At 40.8% G+C, this 27,921-nt stretch overlaps 1 long non-coding RNA gene across 17 annotated transcripts in view; it reads left to right on the top strand.

Moving 5' to 3' along the window:
• The window catches only part of LOC111557315, a 211,242-nt gene that overhangs the window by 120,277 nt on the left and 63,044 nt on the right, over nt 1–27,921 (top strand). For 8 of the 17 annotated variants that reach the window (XR_006588183.1, XR_006588178.1, XR_006588176.1 and 5 more), the window contains exons 2-5: nt 10,232–10,356; nt 20,954–21,094; nt 21,393–21,555; nt 22,730–22,852. This is a non-coding gene — a long non-coding RNA (uncharacterized LOC111557315). Of the gene's footprint in view, nt 1–10,231; nt 10,357–18,566; nt 18,624–19,428; nt 19,585–20,953; nt 21,095–21,392; nt 21,556–22,729; nt 22,853–23,001; nt 23,047–24,327; nt 26,144–27,921 lie in introns of those variants that run through there. The other 9 variants (XR_006588170.1, XR_006588169.1, XR_006588174.1 and 6 more) reach the window with 9 other exon arrangements.

Below are 27,921 nucleotides of genomic sequence, written 5' to 3'. Positions count from 1 at the left end.
GGGCATCTAAAATATTGTGTATCTAGGAATAAGCAAAACTATAAAACTTTAGAGAAATAAATAATTATATATAGAAATAAGACCTTAATATTTTGGAAGACTTATTAAAGATAACTTTTTACAATGTCATTAAATCCAATGTAATCTCAAGATTCCAGAGGCACTTTTTTTTTTTTTTGGAAATGGACAATCTTATTTTAAACATAAGTAAAAATTAAAAAGTCCCCAAATAGTAAAAAACAGTCTTGAATACAGTTGGAGGACTTACGCTATTAAATCTCAAGCCTTAGGGACACCTGGATGGCTCAGTCGGTGGAGTGTCTGACTTTGGCCCACGTCATGATCTTGTGGGTCCTTGGGTTCTGGAGCTGCTTCAGGCTCTGTGCTGATAGCTCAGAGCCTGGAGCCTGCTTTGGATTCTGTGTCTCCTTCTCTGTCTCTCTCTCTCTCTGTCCCTCCCCTGCTCACGCTCTGTTTCTATCTCTCAAAAAAAAAAAAAAAATTAAAAATTAAAAAAATTACACCTCAAGCCTTACTGTAGGGCTGTCACAAAAGCGTATGAAATTGGTTCAAGGATAAACAAGTTAGACCAGTAGAAAACAAAGGCCCGAAATAGACCCACGTACATGGTGATACTGCAGTATAGTGGACTAAAGATTCTTTTTAAACTATTTCTGGATCAATATGGTATGTGCTTAGTAGAAAATATTGAATTCTATTTTGTAATATGTAGAAAAGTCTGTTCCAGATGAACTGTGAACCTAAAAGTTAGTTTCAACCTCATTAGTCATCAAGGAAATGTAAATTAAAACCATTAGGGCAATACCAAATACTGCAAGAAATTGCCTTTCTCACGCATGGCTGGGGCTGGATGGGGGGGGGGGGTAGAGGGGAGTATAAATTTGTACCATTTCTTTGGAAAAATGGTATTGACTGCACTTACTGCATTTGTCACATTATTTTGTAGCAAACTTTTTAAATACTCACCAAGTAGGCTGCTATTTATTCTTAAGTTAATTCCTAGATGTTTTATGGTTTTATTGTGCTCTGAATTGTATCTTTTTCCCCCCCTTCTGATTGTACTTTCTAATTGATTATTACTACACTATAGGTGAGCTTCATCTTCTATGTTGGTCCTCATTCTGATATGTGATTTTCAATTATATATATATATATGTTTAGGTAGAAACTCTTAGAATCTAAATTAGCATTTTATTTCTTTTCACATAGTTTTCCCAATTTATTTGTATTATTGCTTTGACAAGGATCTCCACTAATGAGTATTAGTAAGAACAACCAAAATATCTTGTACCTGACAATTAAAAAACAAGATTTCTTAATTTTTTTCACGTTTGTTTATTATGGAGTGACTGAGAGAGACCGAGCTTTGAGCACGGGACAGGCAGGGAGAGGGGGAGACACAGAATTCAAAGCAGGCTCCAGGCTCTGAGCTGTCAGCACAGAGCTAAACATGGGCTGGAATTCACAAACTATGAGATCATGACCTGAGCTGAAGTTGGACGCTTAACCGACTGAGTGACCCAGGCACCCCTAAATGGTAAGGTTTCTGATATATTAATAAAAATCATGTATTTTGTCAGTTTTTAGTAGCTATTTCACATTGGCAAGTTTTTTTCTATTTCTAATTTTCTAAGAAATTAAGAATGAGTAGTGATCTTGATTCATTTTTACATGTCTTTTGGTGATATCTTTTATGTAATTTTTATATATAATTTATATAGCTGCATGCCTTAATATTGAAAAATTCTCACTCCTATTTTTTTTTTTTTTTTTTTTTTTTGAGACAGAGCGTGAGCAGGGGAGGGGGCAGAGAGAGAGGGAGACAGAATCTGAAACAGGCTCTGGGCTCTGAGCTGTTAGCACAGAGCCCTACGCGGAGCTTAAACTCACAGATGTAAGCTCATGACCTGAGCTGAAGTTGGACACCCAACCGACTGAGCCACCCAGGTGCCCCTCACTCATATTATTCTTTGTATAGGTTTCTGTATTCTAATTGGGAATTATTTGCCTTTGTGTGTTTTGTATCTGGGTTTATATACCCTTCCTGTGCTTCTGACTTGCTTGTTTTAGGATCAAGATAATACTGTTTGAAAATGAGGAGTTTTTTTTCTTTTTCTGATCTTCTGCATTAGAACTATCTTTATTATGATTATTATCGTTGCTTTTGAAGAGCTTACCCACGGAATCATTTGGACTCCTTCTTTCTTAAGAGTACATCTTGTCTGAGGCACCTGGCTAACTTAGAGCATATAACTCTTGATCTGAGGGTTAGATCCCCATAATAGGTGTAGGGATTACTTAAAAATAGAATCTTTTTAAGAAAATTAAGAATATCTAACAATAAATTAAAAAATATTTTTTTTAACGTTTATTTATTTTTGAGACAGCATGAACGGGGGAGGGTCAGAGAGAGGGAGACACAGAATCTAAACAGGCTCCAGGCTCTGAGCTGTCAGCACAGAGCTCTACGCCGGGCTTAAACTCACAGATGTGAGATCATGACCTGAGCTGAAGTCAGCTGCTCAACCGACTGAGCCACCCACGCGCCCCCTAACAATAAATTAAAAGAAGTACATCTTGTCTGCCTTTGACTATCATTTTTAAAAGATTATTTCTAGGTTTATGAACTTTTCTTGGGTCAATTTTGGTAGTGTACATCGGAAGGCAATGACTTTTTTCTAGGATTTCAAATATATACATATTTTACATACTTTAGTGGTTTGTCATTTTTACTTTTGCAGTTAGATTCCTATCTATATTACTTACCATAATTGATATGTTACCATTTTTTGATCAGACCTCCCAATGTTTATCTTCTTTTAAACAGTTTTGTTGTATTTTTAGTGATCCAGAATTTTGTGTTAATGACCAGGTTTGAAGGGGTTTTTTTAATTATTACATAACACACATATTTTTTGCATTTTCTAAAATGTGTGGTTCTTGTCTGCATAGCTCCACTTGGAACTGTTTCAATGAATTGGCTACCAATGAGAGCTCTTCTGTTTTCTAAATATACCTTAAAAATAGACTCCATGTTTTAGAGTGTGTAAAAGCCCATATGTAACTATTACTTGAGACCCTCTTCTTCAGCCAATGAAAGTGTGAGGTCTCTGGCCAGACCTAGTCCTGTGATACCAGGTCAGATTTTTTATTACAGGTAGATCTCTATTTGCTTCTTCTCTCCACCTTTGAATAATTTAAACAGACTTAACCCGAATCCAATATTGTTGTCCACTGAGGTTGTCCATCTTGGTTTGAATTACAATTATTTTGCTTTCATGTATTGTTTGACATTTCAAATATCAGAGACCTCAAAAGATTTGGGACTACAAGTAATTTCTGTGTCTATAACTATAAGGCAAATATTTCAAGTGCCATTTGCTTGTCTTTCTGACCCAGTTCATCAAATTTGAATGCATGGTACGAATGAACTCTACAATGTAAAATATTGTACTTAAATAATCCTCTCAATATGTTTGCTAATTCAGCTCTCAATAATAGTGAGGAAAATGAAAATTAAAATGCTTTTTGAAAAACGATGTTTCAAAAGATTCAGACATAAAGTTAAAACCTGCTATACATCAGACCCCTGCCATCTCCACCACTGGTGGCTTAAAGTGCCACAAGCCATTGACTGACCCCAAAAAAAAAAAAAAAAAAAAAAAAATCCTAATTAGCAGATATTTTACTTTCTTTGGAAATAAAGGAGATATCCCTATAACTTTCAAGAGCACTCTTCAAATTGAGATGCATGTATACTTTTACTTCAGCTTGAAATGAAGTTGCTACTTCTTTGATGGTTTCAGCTCTCAGAACAAATACTGGTCTAAAGCCCATAGTCATTCTATGTCTCACTTCCTGATTTACTGCTTTTGGGGACAGAAGTCTTATCCCATAACAAAGACTGATGGTTAAACAAGTTGTGCTATATTGATATTTTTGCTTATGGAGAGTGTGCATAGGAAGTACTTTGCAGAAAGTTTACTTGTATACATGGGTGTTTTACCTTTCCTATCTATCTCTGTCCCTCTGCTTTATACTCAGTCCTACCTCAGGTCAATTTTGCAGAAATAAGTAGATTGGGCTGCTCATTTTCATCTGCTCTAAACAGACACGGTAGCTCTATGCTGCAATCTGTGCTGTAAAAATAAGCTACCTTTTCCTCTTTTATTCCCTTTGGATCTCCGTGATTGCTGAAGTTGAGCTGATTTTAGTGAAAACGAGGATGGGGGGGTGGTGGGGAGCCACCCCCTGCTCTGCTTTGCAAACTGCCATTCATTTCAGGAAATAACTCTCTGCCTGTTGGCTAGAGATCCAGCTGCTTGTCATGTTAGACCATGTGGCGTCTACTGCTGAGTCCAGCTGTACAGCCAAGATCAGTGCCCTAAGGACTGAGCACAAAAATGCTGTGATCCCTGGCGGTGACAGGGTCTCTGCTAACAAGCCTCTAGACATTCAAGATGAAATGTCATCACCCCAGCACAGCTATCACAGAAGGATGAAACAAAGCATCTAAAGACCTTTAATAGCATCTGAGTCTGGGAAATAAGTGAAGTATCCCAGGTGTAGTTCCTCATTCTCTGGAGTGGATGTCAATTCTGTGAGCAATTGTGACCCTTTCTTTATCACATTTATCCTCAATGCTCAGAGATGAAAAGATAACTTGTAATAACACGTTTTCCCATGATGGAGCTTAAAACCTTTTTAGATCTTACTGCTGGTTGTCATCCATTACTTAATAATTATTAAATGCCTATTGTGTGTAAGTCCCTGTGCTAGAAGTTGAAGTAGACAAAGAAATTAATAGATTCTCTACCTTCATGGAGTAGCAGGTAAGAATCAGTTTTTATTTTAGCTAATCCTAGTATTCTGGCCTTAAACCAATGGCAGGTGTTTTTATAAGAGGGAAATTTGAACACAAATGCTGGGGAAAGAAAGCCATGTGCAGATGGTGGCAGAGATTGGAATGAGGCATCGATAAGCCAAACTGGGCCAAGGATTTCCAGCAACCACAAGAAACTGGGGAGGAGGCATGAAACAGGCTCTTCTGCCTCCAGAGGGAAAAAACCCTGCCACCACCTTGATTTCACAGCTCCGGACTAGTAAAACCGTGAGCTCCTATTGTTTTTAGCCACCTACTTGGTGGTAATTTGTTGCTTGCAGCCCTAAGGAACTAATGCATTGTACCTACAGTCTTGGACTAGGTTATAAAAGCAAAGTTTTCAGGGCAAGTATAGTCTGAAGAAGTTGGGTAAGACCCAGAATTCAGTAAGTAGTCAATATGTAGCACTCCACTGTGATTTATTCCTTTAAAGGTCTATTAAACTCCTCCCAATCTTGAAACAAGGGTCAAGGTCTCTTTCTGTGACCACTTCTAAAAGTAGCACCATCTGGAGGAGTTTCTGTGAAGTGAGCACTGAAAAGGCACCTACCTGTCAGTTGGAATGTTTTTCTCTGGGTCAGTTATGGGCAGCAGTCAAGCTGTGGCAAAGAACAAGTCACACGTGCTATCAGTTTTCTGGCTTTGTCAGGTATGGAAGCATAGACGCTAGAAAATTATCCCAGCTATGGATGTGGCTAAATTTTTCCTGGACCCAGTATATTTTGGCGCTATATAATGTGTGACCGTAAGCAAGGAGTGTGTTTTAAAAACATGCCAGGACTAATACATCTAGAGTGCTATCCATCAAAACAGTTGCTTTGTCACCACACGCCTCGCCATTGCCACCACTACCCTGGACATTACTAGAACTCCTCTTGTGCAATTTCCTTCAGATCTGGTTAATGAACCACACCAGAAAATCAGCCTCATAAATTTATAGTCACACATAATTTTGACTGTTAAGAATGTCATTGTATTTGATGGATCTTTCCCATCTCATCCATCAGAATTGACTTTGAATAACTTTTGACCATTTCCCCAAATAAAATCCACCATCCATGGAGAAATATTTGCCTCCAATGAGCACATTTAAAAGAATAATAGCTTCTAAAAATTCTTTCAAAAGAATGCTTTGCACAGTGTCTTTAAGAAGTTTGGCACCCAATATATACGTGTGGAATTGCTTTAAATGCACTGGGTGGCTTCTGAAGACAACACCAAAGGAGTGATGCTAGAACTAAAATATTAGAACAAGTATGTGGCTTTCCAATATGAATGTAAGAAGGAAATAATTATGTATTTACATTATAATCCATGTTAAAAGTAAGTAGTATTGCTTTACTTGCCATGTTGGTAGAAAACATCTCTTCCTAACTACTAGGAGATAAGAGTTTATGGGTTTTCCAAATTACAAACACGGAGAACATGTACAGATGTACTTATGATTAAGTTTTGCTTTGGTTTACTTTTTATTTTCTCGGATGATAAATAACCCAGTCAAACATGATTTCACAAAAATTTTATTTTTTTTGTTCCATTTTGTTGTTTGGCACCGTCTATTCATTTTCTTGTCAAACTATAACTGTGAATCTAGAGGTTACATTTGTAAAAGCAGCAGGGAAGCAGTTAGGCTGGTACAAAGGCTAAAACCACTCGCACGGGGGTAACTAATGCACAGATTCCGTGAATTGTTTTTTCACGCCAAGAACTCTGTTGGATAAGGTTCAGAGAGGGAAAAAATGGATTAGAACCGAGGGATTGGACAACAAGTGTGACTGGATTGTCAACAGAAGAAGTGACAGGAGATGTTAAAGTGTTTTAGTGATTTAATGTGTGATAATATTTTCTTTTAGTAGCCTTACTGCTTAACCCAACATCTTGGCCAAACAGATATGAAATGATAGATTGAAGCAAAGCCACTTTTTTTTTTAAAGAGCAAACATGAGATAATTAGGCTTTAAAGATGGCTCAACTTTTATAGGAATGTAAGATGAGGCAGCCAGTTTGGAAAATAGTCTGGGAGGTTCTCAAGGTTAATCATAATTACCCTATGATCTGGCAATTCTACTCCTAGGTATATAATCAAGAGAAAGGAAAACCTATCCACACAAAAACTTGTACATGAATGTTCATAGCATTTTTCACAGTGTCAAAAGGGGAAGCAGCCTAAATGTCCGTCAAATGTGAATGGATAAACAGTGATATAGGTATATGGGGGGAGTATTATTTGGTGATAAAAGAAGTATTGACACATACTACAACACGAATGAACCTTAACATGCTGAATGAAAGCAGTTCATAAAGGATCATATGTAATTCCATTTATATGAAATGTCTGAAATAGACAAATCTAGAGGGACAGAAAAGAACTGATTACTAGAGGCTGGGGGAAGAAGGGGAAATTGGCGAGTGATGGCTAATTTGTTTAGAGGTTCTTTTAGGGGTGATGAAAACGTTTTAAAATTGATCTGGAGATGGTTACGATACTCTGTGAGTACCCTAAAAATCATCAAATCGTACACTTTAAGTGGATGGATTGTATGGTATATGAATTATATCTCAATAAAGCTGTTAAAAAAATGACTGAAATCTTTTTGAAAGCCTCAAGCCCTGTGTTAAAAGGATTTTTTCTGCTAGGAACTGTTACCTGTCCCTAGGTAAGAGATCAGGAGTGGGATTGAATTTCTAGTATCTGAAAAAACTCTAGCTTCTGCTGTTCCCCCAACAATAAAATTGGTTTAAAGTTGGGGTAGTTATTTTAGCTGCTGTGTGTGTGTGTGTGTGTGTGTGTTCCCCCCAGAGGGTATCATTTTTACTGTGAGTCAATAGATTTGCATTTACACTTGATGTCTTGTGAGCAAAACTAGCTTTTAGGAGACCATACTAGCCTCTGATGTTTGAGTGTCTCCAATGTCCCAAAGGTTGTCATCACAATAAGGAATTCAGGAACAGTCTTTCATCTATTTATATATTTGTATTATATATATAATATATATTTGTTAAATTCATATTAAATTCCTCATTATTTGGTGTTTATTTGTGCCAAAGACTTAACTAGTTTTATGTGTATTCTCTCATTTGATCCTTATAAAACATTGTACGACACCAAGGGGGAACATCACACAAAATGGAAAAATGTCTGACTCAACAGTTCTAAATTTCATTATCTCAGTTGCTCAGGGTGAGGTTCAGAGCCTTTTCCAAAATGACTTAACCAGTACACATTGGAGCAGAAGGTGAGCCCTGGCCCACTTGGCTCAGAAACTGTATGAGGTACGACTCCAGGCTGAGAGTTAGAGGAAGTTGGTTAGTATAGTGAAGGAGGAGACTATGACAGTAGAACATGAGTGCTAAGCATTGGGGTTGTTTGAAATACCGATTGTATTAATTTTGTGTACTGTGATCCATTACACATGCTTTTTTGCCTCATGTTTCTTGGCTGTAAAAGCAGAATAATTTTATAATATTTGAGGTTTTAAATGAGATAATCCTTTTAAAGAGGTCAGTACATCTGGTACGCTATATAGCTATCAACAAGTGTCAACTCAAGGTGTGTATGAGTTGAGGGCTTTATAAGGCAATTATATTACTGATTCTGTCCACACTTTGAGGCAATGAGTTGAATGGCAAGACTATCCGATTATTCTAGCTGTCTCCGTGATCGAGTTGGATCTCCTCACCATTAGTGGATTAGTGAAGAATCAGTCATTGATATCTTACATACCTAAATTAGCTACAAAAACATCAGTGCACCAATTTCAAGCATATATGTAGTTATGTTTCCTGACCCTTGAGCATTGCATAGTGTGTGTTTAAAAACAAATGCACTATAGTTTATGGAGCTGGAGGTCAGGGGTGTATTTAGTTGAGAGCAGGTATGGGATGTTATTTCAGTTTCCCTACACAGAACACTTATATTTGAGAAAACCATATTTGAAAAACAACTCATCAATATGTACTTAAAAAAAGAATACGTTGTACACTAATACAGAAGTTTTCCAAAATATATTAAAGCAAAAGTGTTAACAAAAACAAGTTGTGGAACAGGGTGACATACGTGATAAAATTGGTGTGAAGAGGGAGAAATATGAACATACTGTATCTTCTCACATCATGTGAAACAATCCTATGATTGGTGGTTACCCCTTGGGCAAGCAAGCAGTAGAATCAGAGAAGGACTCTTCAGGCCGTTTTGCACTTGATTCATACTTGTGAATGTATTTATTCCAAACGTTAAATGATTAAAAAATCTATCCAATGACTCTTTGATTCAGAAAACTCAAGCATACTCCTTTCACTTTGTTGAATGGAGAAAAAAGGGCCTGGTGAATTCTTGGTTGTCACTTACGAGGGGGAAAAAATGCAAATGAAGAGCCAGTTGTTTTCAGTCTCCATACTTCAAATTATGAACTGGAGAATAAATACATAGAACACAAGAAACCCCAGGTGGTGGTGGTTAGCTTAAGGAAGAGATAGATAGCTGAGCAGCCAGACTCTGTTGTCTGGGAGAAGACTGTGACCTTGTCTCAAGGAGAGTCCAGCTCAGTGAGATTTGCACTAACCATTTTAAACCATAGGATTGTTTTCTCATAATTAACAAAAAGCTAAGAGTTCTAAAACACTGTGCTTTAACCCACTATCTACGTTATATAATATAGGACATAAGGTATGACTAAATATAAGCATAATATATTTAGTAAAACTTTGAGTTAATGCAAGTATATCAAAGAAAACAACTATTTTGCATTGACAAAAATCATGGCTTACCTAAAAATGGAAGAAAACATTTAAAGCCAGAAAGACTGTATCATCATCACCATGCCCTGCAGTACTGCAAATCACTTTTCTGTTATATGGTTGATTTAAAAGTTGACTATTTACAAAAGTGATGTAGAACAATTCCATTACTTGGATACATCTGAATGGGGAATAATATGTAAATTTTTAAGTTCCTTGAGGTCAAGAAGATGTCTTATTTATCTTGTTCTCCATTACCAGGTACATAATAGACCCTAAATAACAGTTTTAAGAATGAATTCATGATGACAGACCCAGCCATGCCTTCCCCCACCCCCCCAAATTAATTTAGGGCTAACAGTCTAGGTCTGCCTGAGTGAAGAGGGGGGGGTGCAGTGAGTGGGTTGATGTTATTTACAGTCCCATGAGGAACACTTCTCCCCCTGCCCCCCCTTTTTTCTCCCAGAAGGGAGATTAACCCAAGGATAATAAACTATCTAGTCTGAGACATTGTGTGTTATAGAGTGAATTTTTTTTTTTTTTAAAAAGCAGAGATTGAGATTGACTTGAGTTTCCTTCTCTGGCCATCAGGTTACTTGCTTGTCCAGAGAAGAAAAGAACTGAGTGGATCACCAGTTTGAGCCCTCAGGCATGTCTGCCTGGAGATTGCTTTTCATAGAAGAGAGAATATTGCGCAGAACCTATAAAACTCAAATGTAAGTCATTGCTCTGCTACTTCTGACTGCTGGGGGCCTTGGACCATTCATTTTACTTTAAGCTCTGGTTTTCTGCATTGGTAAATTGCCATGCGGGAGACAGCAGAGAGGATATTGCTGGTTTTGACAACCGCCAAGACCCCGTGTAGATTATAAGGGTCAGGATATTACATCTGACTACTCAGCAGCTTGTTTCTAGTTCCCATACTGTGGTGGTTTATCCGTGGATGTTTGTCAATGCTTATTACGTGGGTTTAGCTCTATGGATTTTCCCTCTTTGGAATTTGGCAAATCGTGTTGTTCTGAATCCCAGGCTAGGCCTGCTTCCCTGGGCTTTTTTCCCCTTCACCCCTGCCTCTGCAAGTGTCCTCCCCAAACTTCTTGACAACCCTCTGCTCTCTGGTTGGGTGTGTTCTGAATTAACAACTCAGCTTTGGTACTGCAACAGGACAATGTTGCAGCTCCAAAATTTTATGGCTTTGAGTGAAATAGTTCCTTGCAAAAGGAAACATTCTTTAAGTCTCTTTATTCAGAAATAAATGCATTTATCCCTAAAATTACACTGAACACAATCAAATTTTTAGTGATTCAGAGGCATTCAGGATCTTTCAGTGACTTACAATCATTATTATGCATATCAATTTTCATCGTATGCCAGCGTGAAGGCATTTTGATTATTGGAGTTTACTGCAAATTGGCCTTCCTCCCTGTAATAAATGGGTCTCACTATTGTTAGCATTTTACCCAGCCTTTGTATACTTAGGACTGTTCGGGGTGGGTAGGGGGAGACTGTACTGCCCGTTCTTGCCTTGAATTTTTCTACTGACTCTTCTATCAATCCCTGTAGAGGAATCATCTCTTTTTAATTGCTTATTTATGCAGTTTTTGCTCATCTCATCTCTACATTCAGATTTTTCATCACTTATATTCATCTATTTCAATCTGATACCCACGGACTAAGCCAAATGAATTGAGAACATGATACATAGGAATACACATGCATTTCTCAGTCATGCAGAGGGTCAATTAGTGTCTCCCTAGACTTTTATACTTTGTACATTGAATGAATATGGTTATATATTGTCAGTTTATTTGAAACTATAAATACATACATCGAGACCACGATGGCTCTAGACATAAGCAGAGGAGAGTCACTTTATTGTGTTACGTAAAGGACCATAGAAATTTTATCTTTCTTTCCCCAACATGTCCCTGCCATACCTACCAGATGCCAGGTGTCCCCACTCCTAGACCCACTTGCTTTGTTAAAGCACTATATTCAAAACATCTCTATTTTATGCAGACTTGTTCCTTAGGGAATATGGCACTTTTACATATGACCCAACCGAACGCATTTTTGTAATTTTTTGGTCAGGTTACTTAGCTGCGTCCTACTTGAGAGTACAGGTTAAGTCTTCGGGAAAAGTAAAGAAGGCAGAAGACAGGTATGTCTTGAGGTGAAAGAGAAGACATAAGGAAATCTTTATGAAATACAGACTAACAAAAGTTGGTCATGATATTCTATTCAAGCTGTAGGATAGTTGTTCGGGGTTTGCATAAGAAAATGGGTCCAGTGTGATGGATTGGGAAATGTGAGGAAATGAAGGGGTGGGCTGGACTGACAGGTCAAGGCGAGGTGGAGTCCAAGGAGAGGCTTAGAATGCAGAATGAGCACAGGTAACGAATGGAAGGAGACAGCAGAGTGAGCTTGCTTGTGAAGTTGAGCACCCTTCCTGAGGAGCAGGGTTCAGTGGCTGACTTCCTGTGACTTGCCCAGCCAGGGGACAGGCTGGGGGGTCGGGGGGGAGGAGGGGCTTCACGTGGCAGACAGCGACAGAGATTGCCAATGCCACACACACTGCTGTAAGTTACCCCTATAATGACTGGATGCACATCAGACTGTGCCCTGGAAACGTCATTTCTGCACCCAAACTGTCTAAACATCTCTGATGCGTGTCTGTCACTTGGGCATCCAAGCTTCTGCTTTCTGGATTTGCTTTCCTCTTTCAGACAAGGTGCCTCATGAAGATCCTTACAGGAACTGCCCTGAAGACTCGTGAGCCTCCCTTTCTGTGGGTCTTAGCAAACACAGCCTAAAGTGGCATTTTCATACACTGCAGCTGTCCTTTCTGCTGATGGAAACCTTTGTGGCAGAGCAAATAGCTCAGCAAGTGATTGTAGGGTGGATGTGAAACTTCTGTTGCGCTGCCACAGGGGGATTTCTCACGAGCGCGTCTCCGTGTCAGTCCCCACAAACATCAAGTGGTGCCTAGTGGCAGCCAGACTGACACTTCCTGCGTCTTCCCGTTTGTGCTTCTGCTCAGATAGGGTTTGGTGTCAGCATCTGGATTGCATGAGGAGAAAGGGGTAGCTGTCTGACCGGTCACCTTCTCCTGGGTTCATGAGAGGGCAGCAGCAGTTTTGGTTTGGCAAGTGGAGGACATGGAACATTTGGTGAGATAAAGCCCTTAGCTACAGGAGAAATTGCATGAGCTTATCCTGTGTCCTGGCTTGCTTAGGTGAATAGACTTTATCGTGACGTCCTCTGGGAGAGGGACAGTGCAGCATAGAATAAAATCACATCTTTGGGCAGAAAGAGAAGAGACAAAGCTGTATGAGAAGGATGCCTGATTAGGAAAGATACATGACAACATTCAGAACAGGTGATTTATCCTCCCTATCAGAGCACAACTTTAGTGGTAATTTCAGTGTGGTGGTACCACCTGCAGGATATATTTCAAGTGAGTGGGGGGTGACACTGATACTTAACATAGCTTTAGTTCTAACGAAAACGGTAGCCAAAATGAATTTAGAAGACCAGAGTGGGAAAGTCTGCTGGATATTTACCAAACCCATGTTTTTTTTTTTTCCCAAGTTCCTACCTTAGTTTTGTTTCTCTGCCTCCCACATGTAGCCCTGCTATGAACTTTTTTTTAAATTTTTTTTTGAAGATTCTAAAATTTGAGAGAGAGGGAAGGGGCAGAGAGAGGGAGAGAGCGTGAATTCCAAGCAGGCTCTGCAATTACCAGCACAGAGCCCAATGGAGGACTCAAACTCATGAACTGTGAGATCATGACTTGAGCCAAAGTTGAATGCTTAACCGACAGAGCAATTCGGGTGCCCCTATTTATTTTTGAGAAAGAGTGCATGTTAACAGGAGAGGGGCAGAGAGAAGGGGAGACCGAGGATCCGAAGCTGGCTCTGCAGAGAGCCTGATGTGAGGCTTGAACTCACGTGGGATCATGACCTGAGCTCAAGTTGGACACTTAACTGGTTGAGCCACCCAGGTGCCCCGTTACAGACTTCTAGTAAGTGAAATAGAAGCATGAGTAATGTGTGCCTTCTTCCACCAAGCCCACAGCTACCTCCCTCGAGATGCTCTGTGCTTTTGCCTTTTTCTGCTTGGCTGGAAAAGGGGACATTCTCCAGCCTTGGAACCCTCAATTTGGAAGGTGACCAGTCCCTGGAGATTATCCCTTGGAAGTGAGGTGCCTGCTGATAAGGAACACGTAGTTTGGACTTTGCGTAAACAAGAACTAAGTTTCTGTGGTGTTTGAACCTTTATGCATTTTGGAGTTTGTTACAGCAGTTGAGCTGATACAGCCTTAACTAATGCAGACAATCGTCAATGTTTTTCATGTGGAAAGTCGCTCATTTTTCTTGCAGTTTTGGCTCTCTCAGAGCCAACCACAAACGCTGCCTGGGACAGCATGCAGCTCCGTCACAATGGTGCAAAATAAGATCTGACCAAATAAGACACTAAAAATGTATCGGTGAAGTATTTTTCTTTTCTGCTGTATGCAAACTGACCTGTGATCTTAATGGCAGTGCATTTAAGGCTCTAATTCTCCAGGTTGCTGTGGTGTGAACAGTTGGCAACAGTCTATCTAATGCTAGTGAGCTTTCTCAGTACCCTTCATTTCTCAGGGGAATGTATCTTATTCCTTAACACGGAGCTCCGTAAGAACAAGGAAAAAATTCACTTTTGAAAGAGTTTTGTCTATTAATCCAGACTTGTTAACATTGTAGAGGGAAGCTCCTCCTCGTGTCCAGCTGCTCTGGTTTCTGACAGCTGGCAATCTTGGCCGCTCAGGGGCTACATATAGGGAGGATAGTGCTTTCCTAGGAAATCTGTGGTAGGAGGCAAGTGACTGCATTTGGAGACTGAGCAGAGACCATGGAGAATAATCTCCACGATGGCCATATGCTTTGGTACATTTTTCTTTTTTTCTTTTAATTTTTTTTAACGTTTATTTATTTTTGAGACAGAGACAGAGCATGAACAGGGGAGGGGCAGAGAGAGAGGGAGACACAGAATCTGAAACAGGCTCCAGGCTCTGAGCTGTCAGCACAGAGCCCGACGCGGGGCTTGAACTCACGGACCGTGAGACACAGAGCCCGACGCGGGGCTTGAACTCACGGACCGTGAGATCATGACCTGAGCCAAAGTCGGATGCTTAACCGACCGAGCCACCCAGGCGCCCCGCTTTGGTACATTTTTCAAAGCAAGTAAGGCTCCATAGAAACCATGTTTGAAATGATGTTTGGAACTAGTGAAATTATGAGAAGAGCCAGTGGCCACCTCAAACTCAGGGAAGTTGCGAAGAACTGAGCAAAAGAACTTTCTGTGAAGGTTCTTGTTTGGCTTTAAACATGCACAGACTTCCAGGTAGGTTATGAAACCTCCAAGATTTGGGGCCAGGGGAATAAACCTCTGGGGGAAAGTATGGCTGTGGCATCACGTTCCTTGCCTTTTCAGCAAGAAGGTTTCTCTCCTCTTCATACCCAAGTAGATCTCAAATAGAGCCGTTCTCTCCCCTTTCAATGCTTTGTAGTCTGGCTTCAAATATCTTGTCTCCCCAAAGTACCATTAAGGCATGGCAGAGTGTGTGTGTGTGTGTGTGTGTGTGTGTGTGTGTGTGTGTGTGTGTGTGTGTGTGTGTGTATACACAAAAGATGATACTAATTCAAAACAAGAACATACAAAAAAATAACGAAACAAACATAAGTCTCTGCCATCAAAAATAGAGAGTTCTGCAGACTTAAATGCCTTATGCTCTTCTATTTTTGTTTCCTGGGATAATTGGGCCAAAGGCTGCTTCCCTTGGAAGACATGTTTACCTTTTGAACCTTTCAGGCCTCCAAAGGGTACCACCCCACTGATGTATTGCTTTCACAGGTAAGGTCAAGAGAAAGGGCTGTTTAAACCTGCTTATGTGAAGCCCTTTTCTCGTTTGTAATTTTTTTTTTAATCTCATTTGTAGAGTCTTCTGTATTCTAACTGTAAATTGCAGGACTGTTTACTAATTTTCAGGATTTACTATGCATGGAGTGATTTTAAAATGATCAATTTCTAAACTTTTTTTTTAATCAGATAATACATTCCAGGAAAAAATAAATCTCAGTTATGGAACATTGGCTAAAGTTTCCTTTGTAGACCACAATGTGATCATTTTTTGGAAAATATTTCTTTGATGTATAAAAATCCTATTTGGGTACTATTAAATCTATATTTACATATTGAGGTTGTCAAGTGAATAATTCTGTTCCTTTATGTTAATGACTTTTTCTTTACTGGACTTTTAAGTTCCTATTCGTTAAGATTCAGAGATGCATTATGTGCTTTCTCAAAAACTTTTTATGTTCTCTTATTAGCTTGGGGGTCACATCCTTGTGCATTCATTTCCTCCAGCTATTTTATTTCACTGGGACCTTGGGTCCAGATGCCACAGTCCTCAGATTGTGGTTCTGTGCCAGACTGTGGGAGGTGTGGGCCTCCACATTATCATGTTTGCAGATGCTGAAGAGAAGCCTCACTCCTCCCAAGCATCCTCCGCTGCCAAGACCACCCCTTCCCAGGCTCAGGAGTTAAGGGGGGGACACACTCTGGCACCCCGCTATGAGGCCAAAGAGACCAGCGTGTCCTCCTGGAAAGTCATTTGGGCTGCTGTTGCCCTCAGCAGAGACCACCCACCTCATCTAGCCAGGTTCTCCCCAGCATGCTCATTTTGATCCGCCGCCCTCCAGGGCTTTCTCCCGGCACCGAGAGCTCTGGCCCAGTTCTCTCCACTTAGACTTGCAAGGAGCCAGAAGCCCCAGGCACAAGCTCCAGGTCCCCCTCAGAGACACATACAGCCTTCATCCTGATGACGGAGGGCAGAGGGCCACGTTTAATCCCGATTTCCTCAGCTCCACCTTCTGCCTTGGGGGCACAAACTTCCTTCAGACAATTGGCTGGACATAACCTAAACCATTTGATTAACCTTACCACTGGAATTATGCCCAGTTGTTAACAGGAAGGTGATCCTGTGGGAGGAATGGACCGTTTCACTTTTCCTCTCTCTGGGCTCCTTCCCTGTCATCATTCAGAGTATCAGTGACTGTTCTTTAAGTCATAAAGGCAAAGTTCTCACTTTTAAGAAACTGGGAAGAAAAACATTTGTTGCGATGACTATGGCTTTTCAGGGTCTTCCGAATATGTAGATTACATCGGTAAGTTTAAATACCTCTTTGTTCTAACAAAACAGTGATTCCTGAAGAGGGTGAAATTGTTCTAAGGTATCTATATCTATATACGTGCTTAAAACACTACAGAACCTCTTTGCTTATGTCATGCAGGGATGAAAAATTCTTCTCCTGATCATAATATTACTCCAGAATGTCATTTGATAATACAGGAAGTTCATAAGCCATTAGGATAATGATTCCTAACATTACTTGTCAGTGAAATATGGAAATCATTTCTTGTTACCCATTTATACTAATTTTATCTTACATTTATTTAGTCAGCAGGAAAGACATTCGGAGGTGATTGTTTCCCACTGATTAACTCCCAGGTCTAACAGATCACCAGAGGATATATAGTAATCTTTTAACAGTGAATTTTTACAGAAATCAAGATTTATATCTTAGCCAACTCACTGAGGTAGCCTCATAGATATGAAGGAAATGGCCCCACATTTTCCCACTGACCTGTTGATTCTTATCCTGAGCTACTCACTCGACTCCAGGGCTTCCTAGGAGTACAGGGAAGCTTAGGACAGTGTCTCTTACCCACTCCATGCCACTTCCCATGATGCTCCCCCCAACCCTGCCTCTGTTCCCCTTTACCACTCGGGGGCTCCAGGTGCCCCCACAGTAGTGTTTGAATCACTGCCCAATATCGTCTTAGTTTGCAAATCCCCCATCACTTCTCTCCCAAATATCTACTTAATTAGGTCAGTCTAGAGTCCCTCTGCTTCATTTACTCACAGTTCTTCTAGATATTGTAAACTAATTTGAATTGATAGATGGTGGTTTACACGATACTCCTCTCAGTAGTAGTTGCATTTTGATGAACTTCAACAGGGCAAATCCTGGGGTTATGGTGAACATCCGTGACTGGTGTGAATGTGTTTGTGTGTGGAGACGCAGACAGCGAAGGGAAAGAGTCCAGCCTTTGGAGTGTCTTTTGCAAATCTCTCCATCTCCACGTTTATTTTCTCCTTTAAAAGTTTGGACTTGCCCATAGGTGGTGTTTTCAGGCACTAGATATCTTAACGTGTTTCTTTCCTTGGGTGATGTTAATAATCGCACATAATTTTTAACTTTTTACATAGTTCTGAAGCGTCCTTATCTCATTTAGTATGTCTATATAGCAACCTAGAGAGTGAGAAGCTACCCCTGTCCAGATAGCTGAAAGGCTTTTGAGATGGGAATCCACGAATAGGAACCCAATCCTATTCACTCACAAATCTAAAGAAACTTTTTTTTTTTATCTTGATAGAGAAAAAGATCAATATTAAAAACTGGTGCCCTGCAGGGACTTTCACCTACTTTACAAAAAGTGTAACTTCCTACTCAAGGCTGACCTCTGCGTAGCCACATTCAGCCATGCAAAGAAGGCACTTTCCCTTTTCTCAGGAGAAAAGGTGCAGTTTTAAAAATAGATGACAGGAAGACAATGGGAGAAAACTCACGTGTCCTCCCCTTTCCCTCTTTTTTTCTCTAACGGTATAAATGTTGGGGGGGTGGGGGCGGTGGAAGAACCAAACTTTAACAAGGAAGAATTCACAATTCTCAGGCATGTCTTTCCAGTCAGGCAGACACTCTATCTCCCTCTAAGTAAGAGTGGCACCCTTAGATAAGAATTGGATAGGATTATACAGAAGATGGAAGGCCAGGAGAGGAGCCTTTAAACATATTAAGTAATCCTAAACCCATGTCCTTAGGATCAAGATCGGGCTCTGTTTCTTAAGCAGAGAAGGCACCTGGAGTTTCCTGCTTTGGTGAGTCCCAAGTGGTGATCCACACTGCTGTGACACTGATCCCATACGTAAAACTTGAGATGCCATTCCCAAAAGACAGGCAGACAGCAGATAAGGGAATACCCAGCATGTTCTTTCCTAACTCTTACGAGGGAAGAAGCAAAGTATTTGCTTACCTTAATGCTCGGCTGGAGTAAATAGACTAATACATAATTATAACACTAAACTGTCAATTAAACGTGACAAAGATTTCTCGGTTGGAATTGTGCTGGAGCACAAGGTAATCCCAACTGTCACTGAGCAACCGTGTGAAACTTGCCTTCCAAACAAGGTTTTCCTTCCAATCTCTCTCATGTGTTACAGTGAAATTCCAAGGGGTTTTATCAGTTAATTGGCAGGCAGATACTGACAATTGCTTCATGCACAATACTTGAAATTTAACCGTAATAACACCGAAGCAAAAAAAAAAAAAGTTGAAATTGAGTTTATTGTCAAATGTGACTATGACTCATTCCTGATGGATAATAAGGAAAAATGCCATAGGGAGGCAAACAGAATAACTGAAATTGTCCCCTAGAGGCTTCCAGGTAAAAGTCCATTGATCCCTCGGATGGCTCGACATTGGTAGGCAAATAGTATTTTGAAGTAAATAGTTACTAACCTCTCTGAACTCTTCTGTGAAAGTCTGCCTGTGAGCACTACCATTAGTGTCTAGGGATTTGTTTTGTATTAACATTGGTGAGATTGGCTAAAATGAAGGATAAACACAAAGATTTTTGAAGATTGCCTGCCTATTCTTGGTATTCATGGAATAATCTTTTATCAGGGAAGGATGTTGAATTAATAACACATATTTTGGAGTCTCTTGGAGCTGTATAAACAAAAAGAAGTAGCAATAATTTAACAGCACAGAAGAAAATGGATTCTGGTGCAGAAGTCAACGAACCAAATACTTCAGCTAGAGCCCAAATCCACACACACGGTAATGAGAGCAGCAGTAATTTCTCTCTGCAGCCCTAGTTCACACACTGCAAACCCAGTAAGCACGAGGAGCCAAAGCTTCAAGACCCGTTGTAAAGTGCAAACAACAGCAGTTTTGCATGTTGCAAAAGGCACTTTAATTTGAGTCAAAATGTCTGGCTAACAGCCCCCTTGTAACTACCACCAATCTGAGGAATGTGTGGCAGCTGGGCGGAACTATATGTAACAGCCCTCCGTATCTTATAATTTTTGTTTGAGGGCGAGGTGCGCGGAGGAGGTGTCATGGGAGAGGGATACAATCTTAAGCAGGCTCTCTCAATGCAGACCCAATGCATGCAGGGCTCGAACTCACAGTCCTGAGATCATGACCTGAGCCAATATTAAGAGAGGCTAAACTGACTTAGCTACCCAGGTGCCCCTCAGTAGTTTAGAACCCCCAAGGTCCTTGGAGGCATTTCTCAGACACTGCATTCATTATTATTCCTGGTAGGAAGATAGGAGTCATACACATTTTACATTCTATTGATGAAAGAAAGACAAGACAGGTCCTGGGAAAATATGTAAGCTTTCCTAGGTGAGGCACTGAGAGAGTGGTATAGAGTTAAGGCCCAGATATGAAAACAGTATTTGTTGACTGTGGCAAAATGGTGAAACATGATGACCCTTACTAATGTGTGCTTAAGTCTAAGTACTTGTGACATGAAAAATAAAACCACCCAGGCAAAACAATGAGGGATCACCAAATGGTCACCGGAGACACTGGACATTCTGTATTTTAAAAAATAATTTTATATTAGAAACGTGAATGTGCCAATTTGCCATTCATGTGAAATATTAGGCAACGGAAGTGTTAAAGTGATTGCAACTTTTCTCTTTCTTCCAACATGGCCAAGTAGGAGGTCCATTTTGCCCATGACCCTCTGCCTCTAATTTCAGACAAAAACTGATGCATTTCCCCCTGAATTTTCAGGCACTTAATGGTATTTTAATAGAAGTGTTTTTTTTTTTAATGCTGCCTATATTATGATTTTGGTTTTGTATCTTATTTTCCCCGTTGAACAGTAGATTTCTTGAAGATGCTCCTTGGCTTATATCCTACTGGTTAAATGCCTTGCATGTCTTTAGTACTCAATAAATGTGTATTGGGGGGATGAATGAATGAGTGTACCTAAAGAATATTCCAGAAAAATTGATGAAATGACAATAAGATTGCAATCAAATGACAATGAAATCACAATATAATTACAAAGAGAATGCAAAACAAATTGGTAGGCCTTTTAGTTTTCTCACATAGTATTCTGAATAGATTGTAAAAAAAAAAAAAAAAAAAATGCACCTACATTACCCTGTCTCTCTCTTTTAATTTAAAGGTAAAAGGTCTATTTACACAAGTGGCCTATTCCAGGTTCTGCCACTGGGAGATTCTTGTTCTCATCAGGAGAAAGAATTCGGGACAGAAGGGCAGCAAATCACACTGCCCAGTTTTATTAAAGCAGAAGTATACTTCCAAGGTGAGGGAGCTGGCAGGCCAGGGAGGACAACTGCACCAGGGGTGGGAAGGTGAGGGGTAGTCAGGTTGTTTCTCTTTTATGCTTGTATTGGTTTTGGGGCATAGCTAGGGTGGTCTCCTACTGAGTCTTCTCCTATGGAGAAGTGTCTTCTCCAATGGAACAGGATGGGGGGAGGTTTTGGCCCTGTATGGTCCTTAGCAGAACTGTCACGGCAGGCATTCTTCTACAAAGGAGGTCAAAACCACAATGCCAGTGAGCTTTCTGGGACTGAACCAGGTCGTTTTCTACCCTGTAACAGTTATTGTTGCAGCCCTGGTGTCACCATAGATCAGGATGCACCTGTACCATGCCTGAGGTGTTGCTTCTCTACCTTCCTCCCTGTCTGGCTGACAGTTCTGTGATCCTGTGTAGACTCCTCATCGTGAGTCCTATAGTTGCCAGATAAAATATGGGATTTCCAGGTAAATTTAAAATTTTAGAAAAATTGCATATATATGTATAATTTTTAAAAATGTTTTAATGTTTATTTTTGAGAGAGCTCTAGCAGAGGAGGGACAGCCCAGAGCCTGACGTGGGACTTGAACTCACTACTGGTGAGATCATAACCTGAGCTGAAGTCGGACACTTAACCGACTAAACCACCCAGGCATCCCTTTTTTTAATATTTATGAGAGAGCACAAGCGGGGGTGGAGGGGGGGTGGGGGGGGGGTGGAGACTGAGGATCTGAAGTAGGCTCTGCACTGATGTGGGGCGTGAAATCATGACCAGAGCCAAAGTTGGATGCTCAACCAAGTGGGCCACCCAGGTGCCCAATGACAATGATTTTTTAATGAAAATTTTGAGTATAAGAATGCCCCCAAATACTACACAGGCCACACTTACATTAAAAGCATTTATACTGGGGCGCCTGGGTGGCTCAGTCGGTTAAGTGTCCAACTTCAGCTCAGGTCACGATCTCCTGGCCCTGAGTTCGAGCCCCGCGTCGGGCTCTGTGCTGATGGCCCAGAGGCTGGAGCCTGCTTCCGATTCTGTGTCTCCCTCTCTCTCTGCCCCTCCCCCGTTCATGTTCTGTCTCTCTCTGTCTCAAAAATAAATAAACGTTAAAAAAAAAATTAAAAAAGCATTTATACTGAAAAATTATATATTATTTACCTGAAACTTAAATTTACCTACACTCAGAAAATTACGCATTTTTTATCTGAAACTCAGACTCAACTGTGTATCCTGTATTTCTGTTTCCTAAATCTGGCAACCCTAATACTGACTATAATCAAAGGGGAACCAGAGAGACTACCATATCACAGTGCAGCAATGTGAAACTCCTTGCTTGCTTCCATCTGAGCAAATGTTTTGTTTGGTGTACGATTTTCCTCAAACTACTGGAGAGTCCTGATTCTGAGTGTGCTCCTTCTTCCAGGCTGGACCAGTGTGGCCAAATCTTGAAGCAGAAGTGACTTTGCCGTGGCTCTCCTTGAATCCTCCAGGAGGAGAACAGTGGAGCCAATAGCTCTAAGAAAACCATGTCATTCTAGCTCGCTGCCCTTTGCTTTCCATAGGTCTTCAGAGGAAGTTATTTAAAATGGATCAGGTGCAAAGGAACCGGACCTCCCAGATGTATTTATTTTCCCCCCTAGGTGAAGCCTGCTTCTGGGAGCAATAAGGCAGATCTTTTATCAGAGTTTCAAGAAGGGACAGCTTTGGGAGGCAATCTCTGCAAGAAGAAAAGGATAACCTGGCAAAAGAACATTGGAGGGCAGGTAGGAAAGGCTCTTCGGAGGATGGAGCTGCCAGCCAGCCCATCCTAGTCCCCATTCTGCTTGGTGGCTCTGTGACTTTGAGCAAGCACCTTGGCTCTTAGCCTCCATTTTGTCACTTGTAAAATAATAAAAATAGCTTTATCCTTCAGGATATCTGTGGATATTGAATGAGCTTATCTTTTCCCTGGCATATGGTAAGTGCTCAGTAAATGGCGTAGATTTCTGTGGTTGTTTATATTGCTTGTCTGTGTTTGTTTTTTATTTGTGGTATGATGAACAAATACTTCCTGGCGATGGTCACCCTCCGTTTCTCCAGGTGAAGGTGACTGATGCTTACGTTGGCTTTTTGTAATTTCAGTGGTTAAATGCCTTTTAGTCATTTTTGAATATCCCAACACCCAGGTCTCAGGCTGCAGCCTGACCCCCAAAGTGAAAGCACACAAATCATCCAGGGGTCCCCGTTGTGGTCACTGGGGTTAGAGGAAGAAATAAGGGCAAAGCCAAAATAGAGATTACAAATTCAGACCACAACAACAACGAACATAAGAATGCCTAAGATTTTAGAGAAAAGAGTATTTGATTTCTAGACGTTGTATGCATCAAAAGATAACCACTTATACAACAAAGTGGGATGTCTGTCCCCTTCCTTCTCTTGCTTGTCAAGAATGCTGTGAATACGGGGTGCCTTGGGTGGCTCAGTAGGTTGAGCGTCCGATTTCGGCTCAGGTCATGATCTCGCTGTCTGTGAGCTCAAGCCCTGCGTTGGGCTCTGCTGACAGCTTAGAGCTTGGAGTCTGCTTTGGATTCTGTGTCTCCCTCTCTCTCTGCCCCTCCTCCACTGATGCTCTGTCTCTGTCTCAGAAATATTAAAAAAAAATTTTTTTTTAAATGCTGTGAATACTAGTTGAAAAACAAATGCTAGTCTCTTTCTGGGAGATGATGAATAGCAAATCTCTGCCTTCGTGCAGACAGAGGACGCCACGGGCCTCTCCACATATGGATCCTAGGCTATTCAATTTTTTGCCAATAGACTCTTGAGTAAACAGCGCAGGTGGGGAAGTCTCATCCTCTCTTGTCTGCATTTTTTTTTCATTCTTATTCCCTTCTGTTCCTTCTTTTTCTTTCTGGTTCATAATAGATGCACCTTCTAATCACTGCCTTTTCAGATCATCAAAATGACTCCCTTGGCCTCTGGTAGAGGATTCATTTGAGCAAAACACTAAGGATTCTTTGTTTGCTGGATTCCTCTGCTCATTAGGGTTCAATGGAGCCTTTGCCAGCAGACAATAGGCTTGATCTGTGGCCTTTCTGCTTGGCTTAACTGCTCCTAAGATGCCAAGGCTGAAAGGCTCTGGATGAGATTCCTATTACCAAAACCCGAATCAGCAACAAAAGATTCAGCAAAAGGGTTGCAGAAACCAGGGAGATTTTCTGCCATGAAGCTATTGATTGTCCTCTATGTAATCTTTCTACAGACAGACAAACGGCCCTGCCTAACCACTGCACTGCCTACTTACATTATTGTGAACCAAAAGATGGTCTGGATGTTGTCTCCCCGAGAGTGATGATCTTAAAGCCTGCTTTCTCCTCACTGACTCTAATGATTCTCTAACGGCATTGCTTTCATTAGGCTCCTTTTGTTCTGCCACTGAGAAATGAATTTAAACAACAGTTATTCAAGAGCCCTGGCATTTATCGATTGGATAAACACATGCCTGAGATTTGGTTGTGTTCCTTCTAAGCCTGCCAGCTCCTGTTTCTTCAACTTATCGGCCAGCCTGGTTTGCCTCCCAACTTCTGGAGGGTAATTTTGCAGTTCTGGTCCTGCTTTGTAAAGGCAGGCAGGGAAGGGGCTGCAGAAACTTCTCTGGCATCATCCTAAATCTCCTTGGGGTACAATTCGGAGGGCATCCCCTGACTCTTATAGGGTCCATCTAGGGATACATAAGAATATATGAAGTTAGAAAGACACTGCTTTTCAGGGGATGTGGACAAGTCCACTCAAATAGTGAACCAACCCAATTAAAATCCAGTGGAACTTGTGGTTGAACATCATAAGGACTGTAGCACTCCGTAGGTCAAATGAAACAAATGTTGGCATTTCATAAGACTTCTGATTAGGTTTGTGTCTGCACAATTTTATGTTTGAGAGAGAGTACGCGAGCATGTGCATGAGTGGGGGAGGGGCAGAAAGAGAGGGAGACACAGAATCTGAAGCAGGCTCCAGGTTCTGGGCTGTCAGACACACAGCCCAACGTGGGGCTCAAACTCATGAACTGTGAGATCATGACCTCAGCCAAAGTCGGACACTTAACCAACTGAGCCACCCAGGCGCCCCGTGTACAGTTTTGAAAGAATCCATCAATTTGGATGAAAGAGATTGTACGTTGTCATCACGTAGAGATTAAATGCACCAGCTGAAATTGCTCCAGAGTGGTGGTTCTCAGCACTCACTGAGGAGAAGGCTGAGATTTTGTAAAATTCCAAATGACCAAATCTGGGGCCTCGTTTCTTGAAATTCTGATTTAATTAGCTTGGGGTAGGTCCTCAGCATTGTGAGATATATATATCTATCTATATATCTATCTATCTATCTATATATATATAGATATATAGATAGATATATATATATAAATAAATAAATAAAATCAGATGATCCTCAGATCTTATTCGGAACTGCTAGAACTTTGCTGCACATTAGGATCACCCATAGAACTTTCTAAATAGATCCATGTCTGGTCCACTCAAACCAAATGAAACCAAATCACTGAGGCATGAACCTAGTCCTTTAACTCTCCTAAAACACCTCAGGTGGTTGTGGGGCATACAGTGAGAGCTGAGGGTCACCATTGTAGGTGAAGGGGATCAGAATATGCCACCCCAAAATATGACACTTTGGCATGAGGAGTATTTTGAGCTGAAGTCAAATGATGCAGGAAGAGTTCTCCACACTGTTGTTATCTGCTTAAAAGCAGGACATAAAATTCCCTTTGAGGAAGGTTCTCCCCCTACCCCCACTCCCCATACTAGGGAAGAAGATCTAAACATTGAAGTCAGGGAGCTGACACCCAGCCGAGTTTGCATTAAGACCTTACCAAAACAGCCCTTATATTCCATTAGTTTCCCATTATTTCCTAGTCATTTCCCTACAGTTTATCATGCCTTGAAATCCAAACTCTTTCCTTTATTGAGAGGACATATATGCCCCCTGAGTCTAATGAGTCAGTTTCTTTGACTTTCAACTCTTCTGTGAACTGTGCACAAAAGTATTAATAAAAACTGTCTACCTAATCTGTCAGTTTAATTTGCAAGCCCTATCTCAAGAGGGTAGAGGAGGGGCACCTGGGTGGTTCAGTTGGTTAAGCATACAACTTCAGGTCAGGTCAAGATCTTGCACTTAGGGGAGTTTGAACCCCACATCAGGGTCTGTGCTGACAGCTCAGTGTGTGGAGCCTGCTTTGGATTCTGTGTCTCCCACTTGCTCGTGCGCTCTCAAAAATAAGCATTAAAAAGAAATTTAAAAGAAAAAGAGGGTAGAGGAAAGTTTTTCTTCCCCAGCATAAGGACATAATGCAAAGATAGGTTGTGATTTAATGTTAGGAACAAAATTTTGATGAGTGAGAACTGACTGCTATGGACTAAATTCTGCCCCCTCCCCACATTTATATGTTGAAGCCCTAACTCCTGACTTGATGGTAATTAGAGATGGAGCCTCTGGGGACTAATTAAGTTTAGATGAGGTCATAAGAGTGAGGCCTTCCCAAAACAGACATATAGATCAATGGAACAGAATAGAGAACCCAGAATGGACCCACAAATGTATGGCCATCTAATATTTGACAAAGCGGGAAAGAACATCCAATGGAAAAAAGGCTGTCTTTTTGGCCAAAGGTGTTGGGAAAACTGGACGACAATATGCAGAAGAATGAACCTGGACCGCTTTCTTACTCCATACACAAAAATGAACTCAAAATGAATGAAAGACCTAAATGTAAGACAGGAAAGCATCAAAATCCTAGAGGAGAAAACAGGCAACCACCACTTTTACCTCGGCCACAGCACCTTCTTACAAGACACGTTTCTGGAGGCAAGGGAAATAAAAGCCAAAATGAACCTCATTGTGACCTCATCAAGATAAAACGTTTCTGTACAGCAAAGGAAATGGCAAAACTAAAATGCAACCAATGGAATGAGAGAAGATATTTGCAAATGATATCAGATAAAGGGTTAGTATTCAAAATCCATAAAGAACTTATCAAAATCAACACCCAAAAAAACCCACCCAGTGAAGAAATGGGCAAAAGACATGAACCCTTTTTGAAAGACATCCATATGGCTAACAGAACATGAAAAGATGCTCAACATCACTCATCAGGGAAATAAAAATCAAAACCACAATGAGATACCACCTCACACCTGTCAGAATGACTAAAATTAACTCCAGCAACAACAGATGTTGGGGAGGATGTGGAGAAAGAGGAACACTTTTGCACTGCTGGTGGGAATGCAAACTGGTGCAGCCACTCTGGAAAACAGTATGGAGATTCCTCAAAAAAATAAAAATAGAACTACCCCACGACCCAGCAATTGCACTACTGACTATCCAAAGGATACAAAAATGCTGACTCATGCACCCCAATGTTTATAGCAGCACCATGGACAATAGCAAAATTATGGAAGTAGCCCAAATGTACATTCATCGATGAATGGATAAAGATGTGTTAAATATCTACAATGGAATATTATTGGCAATGAGAATGAAATCTTGCCACTTGCAATAACGTGGATGGAACTAGAGTGTGTTATGCTAAGTGAAGTCAGAGAAGGAGATATTTCACTCATGTGGAATTTAAGATACAAAACAGACAAACATAGGGGAAGGGAAGAAGTAAGACAAAAACAGGGAGGCAAACCTTCAGGGACTTAAATACAGAGAACAAGGTAAGGGTTGCTGGAGGGGTGTTGGGTAGGGGGGTGGACTAAATGGGGGATGGGCATTGAGGAGGGCCCTTGTTGGGAAGAGCACTGGGTGTTCTATGTAAGTGATGAATCATGAAATTCTGTTCCTG

This window comes from Felis catus, chromosome D3, assembly GCF_018350175.1.
Source record: "Felis catus isolate Fca126 chromosome D3, F.catus_Fca126_mat1.0, whole genome shotgun sequence".
Taxonomy (NCBI): Eukaryota; Metazoa; Chordata; class Mammalia; order Carnivora; family Felidae; genus Felis; species Felis catus.
Note: the sequence above shows the minus strand (reverse complement) of the source record. Positions and strands in the feature narration are given on the sequence as shown.